The sequence below is a fragment of the Zingiber officinale genome, chromosome 3B (genome assembly GCF_018446385.1).
Source record: "Zingiber officinale cultivar Zhangliang chromosome 3B, Zo_v1.1, whole genome shotgun sequence".
NCBI lineage: Eukaryota > Viridiplantae > Streptophyta > Magnoliopsida > Zingiberales > Zingiberaceae > Zingiber > Zingiber officinale.
Genome location: NC_055991.1, coordinates 97,294,101 through 97,298,565, shown reverse-complemented (window position 1 = coordinate 97,298,565; position 4,465 = coordinate 97,294,101).

Genomic DNA, 4,465 nt, shown 5'->3' with positions numbered 1-4,465 from the left:
TTATAATTTAGATCTTGATTTAGATGGGCTAGAAATAATTCATGGCAATGACATGATAGACATTGATGCATGCCTTGCCATGAAAATGATTGTTCGGGATGAGAATGAGTTTACATTTCCTAGGAGGAATGGTTTTCCTCTACCTCTTCCTTGTCCTGGACGAACGTCTATTCGTAACCCTGCTAATTGGGTAATCACTGATATCGATCCCGAATATGTTCCCTCTATATCCGGAGACACAGAGCCACACATTGAACCCTCGACATCTGGATACCCGCAGCCTTCCGGACGTCCGGATCCTGCTAGGCATTCTTTTTCTTATGGTACGGGTTCCTCCAGATTTGATTTTTCTGATTTTCGTACTTCTCTAGAATCGCTCCACGAGAAGCATGATGCCCAACGAAGAATTTTGGAAGGCCGCTTCTCTTTATCAGATAATCAGTTTAGAGTAGTACAAGAGCACTTTCAGTTCACAAGGAATTTTCAGGGTCAAGTGGACGAATTTGTCCAGGATTATGATACTGATCAAGCTAGAATGAGAGACTTTATGCAGAGCATGAGTGTCACTAGCCAATAAGTTGATGCTTTGTTTGAGTATCATGTAATCCTAAGCGAAACTCCTGGTTTCCCGAGTTTTCCCATTGGTCAGCCACATCGTAGGCACCCTTTTCCTCGTCCCCCTCCACCTCCACCATATTGATTTCATCGGGATGATGAAAAGTTTGAGTCTGGGGGGGTGTCAAACCTGATTTCTTTTCGTTTCAGTTTTTGATTGTTTTCTTATTTTCTGCATATGTAGTTTTTGTTTTGCATTCTATTTTGATTGTCTTGCTTGAGTGTTTGTTTTGATAGTCATTTGATTATCTTTTGAAATTTTTTGGCAAACATCTTGAGAACATCAATCTTCACTTTTATGCTTTCTTGGATTCAAGATAAAATGTTAGCACGTTCATTATCTAGATTCATGATGTTGTAAATGATGCTAGTAGTAAGCTTTATGTACTTCTTTTCTCTATCTTGGGTAGCATGAAACGAGCTAAGAATCATATGGAGATGAGTTTTAGTCTTGGCTTGACCTTAAGAATTTTATTTTCACTACACTTTGACTTGATGCTTGAATGGTTGATATCATTGAAATAGTCATGATTCATCTTGTTTGCTTAGTACTTGGTTTCCATGATGATTTTTCAAACTTTATTTTGGTTACTGGATGAGGCTCAACTCATGAAAACTCATTTGGAAAAATCAAAATATCCCAACATTTGTGCTTAAAGTACACTTGTGAAATAAGATTTGCCCAATGCAAATACTTGAAAAAAAATTGAAAAAGAAAAGCAATGAAAAAAAATAAGGGATATAAAAAATAGTTGTCGTGAGTGGAATCTAGCAAGTCACCCCTTTGAGACCGAGTTAGGTTACTGGAGAAATGACTGCTTAGCTTCTCTTGAGATTGAGCACACCTTTGAGACCTTGGGTTGGTTGAGAAATATGAACCAAGTGAGTGGCAAGTAAGTGCCTATCACTGGTTACTTATCTCTCACTGGAAATATTAGGAATTCAAATTTGATGACGACTTGACTAGGACATAGATTGAAACTTGAAAGGTTTTTGAGTTACTTTTACACTGTGCACAGGATACTTAAGCTTGAGCCATACTTGATTTGTTTCCATGATTATGCTTGTTATTGGAACTCTTTGATAGAGTTAGGAAAGTACATTAGGGTTTATGAATGCGTTGTAGAACATATGAATTTAGATTGTAGCATTTTGCTTGAGGACAAGCAAAGGTTTAAGTCTGAGGGTGTGATGTGCGTAGATTTTATATACTTATATGCATGTTTTGACGCACATTTACATACTTTGATCTTGCTTGATCTATGCATTTTTATACTTCCAGCTTTTCTTTTAGCATATTTACTCTTTTTGTTCAGAGATCTGCTTTTTGTGCATTTTTTGTACACAGGAGTCGAATTTGGTGAAGATTCTACATTCTTGGACAAACTTATGAGCTAAGCATTGGAGAAAGCACTTGGCCGTGTGCCACACACGGCCCTACCTGGGTGGAGAGCTCTGGCCGTGTGGTCAACCAGGAGAAACAGACAAGGAACTTAGCCTGGCCGTGTGAACCTCACACGGCCATGCCTCGGGGCCGTGTGGCACCCGAAAGCCCCCTCTATTTAAATCCTCTTTAAAGATTTGAAAGGGGATCTTCTCCCCTTTGGGAGAAAGCAAGATTTGGTGGATTCCTCCCATTCTTGGGAGGATTTTTGGGCGATCTAAAGGGAGATCTTGGCGAATTCGACTCCGGGAGCGAGGATTGGATCCGAAGATGGAGCTATATTATAGATAAGTCTTCTTTCTCTCCTCTTCTTGGATTGGGATTGAAGAAATGCTTGTAATCTTCTTATCTTTGGTTTTCTTTCTTTGTTTTATGGAGTAGATCTTGTTGTTCTAGGATGGAGGGAGTATTTGTGAGATAAATTGATGTAAACTCTTGTGGATTTGTCATTTCTTTGTTTCTATGATGTTGCCTAGTTTGTATCGATTGGATCTTGAATGATTAATTGAGATTAGGGCTTAATTCTCATTCTTGATTGATTGTTTGTATATCTTATAGACTTTGTAGAAATTAACTCTCACTCGATTTTCCGAGGGATCCACGTGACAGGTGCAAGCCCGTGTAAGGACGTTTGAGGGATAACCTTGAAGGGGAAATGAGAATATTCAAGAGGGTAGGATAGATTTTATGATTCAATCCTTGTATCTTTATGGGTTAAGAAGCTATGAACTTCTATGTTGATATCCGAGGGAAGCATAGTAATAGGTGCAATCCTGTGTAAGGACAACGTTGGTTCATATCTAATTGATCACATTTAGGTACATTTTTCAGTCCTAAGCCGGTTATCTATTGTAATAGAGAACCGACAACTTTCTACAAATATTAGACAATTGAGAAATAAGAATTGGTAAACCATATACATTCAAGAGATCTTACAAAGAAACCAAAACTCCTAGAACCTCCCTTTATCATAACTCAAACCCCAAACTCTTGTTTGTTAATCTTTCATTTTAGATTTATTTTTCATCTTTAGCATTTGAAACCAATTGATTAGTTGTTTAGCTAATTCACTTTGAGATATTTCTAGTGCTTATTCCAGTCCCTGTGGATACAATAATCTTTTATATTACTTGCTTCATTTCTGTACACTTACGGAACGTAACAGCAACTTGTTGGGACCTTGACGTCCGCTAGAGGAGGGTGAATAGCGTCTCATCCAAATCGTCACTTCCTACACTTGTTAGTACGCAGCGGAAAACAAAATATAAACTAACAAGAAGAAAGCTAAACACTATAAACAATAAGAAAAGACAATAAGCCAAAATAAATCGTAACACAAGGCATTTACGTGGTTCAGAGATTAGGGCTCCTACTTCACGGCTGTCCGTAAGGTGGATGATCCCAATCCGTCGGTGGATAACTCTCCAAAAACCTCCGGCTAGCTCAAACCTTCTTCTCGGTGGAGAAACCTCACCACAACCTTGATCCAAACACTCTTAGATCACAAGAAGAGCTTGGAGGCTTTGGAAGACTACTAATAGGGGTTAACCATCTCTATTTCGTCAACCATGCCCAAGCACCCTGAGCTCTATTAAATAGAGCTCGAGAGAAAAACACTAAGTTGTTTTCCCGCTACCAGTTGACTGGTGTATGCACCAGTCGACTGGTCCTTTAAGTGAAGCCGACCGTTACCCAACGGTCAGCTACCAATCGACTGCTACAGTGTATCAGTCGACTGCTACAGTGTACCAGTCGACTGCTACAGTAACCAATCGATTGCTACAGTACTGCTATAGTGTCACAACAGTATTGTTACAGTAAATCCTAAACACATATAATTTTGCCCTGAGTACAATCACTCAGCACTCGTCCTTGCTCGACCAACCTAGACCTAGCCTTCTAGCCTCCTCTATCAGCCTTGCGTCCCTCGGATGTCTTCCCATCCTTCACGTCTTGCCTTCTGGAGCTTCCTTCGGCCTTGCCCATATTGTCGGGTCTTCCTTTGCCAAGAGGCTCCTCATCTCCGGGACTTCATCTATTGCCAAGTCACACTTGGACTTACGTTGCCAAGACTACATGCTTTGACTTACACCGCCAAGACTCATCCTTGGACTTTCCTCCTTTGCCAAGATCACACTTGGATTTTCCTTGTTGTACCTATATCCTTCACACTCATAATGCATATCAAATACAATAATAAACCCAACTTAAACCTTTGCCCAAACATCAAAACTTAGGGCACCTAGATTGGTCCTGATATAATAACAATCACATATATTTAGTATTTATTTCTTTAATTTATCAGTGGGTGAGATTTAGTTTGATAAATCAATAGACCCGATAAGTTGGGAAATAATATTATTTATAGTGTGTGTTGTTGATTATAGAAGGAAACTGTGTCCTACA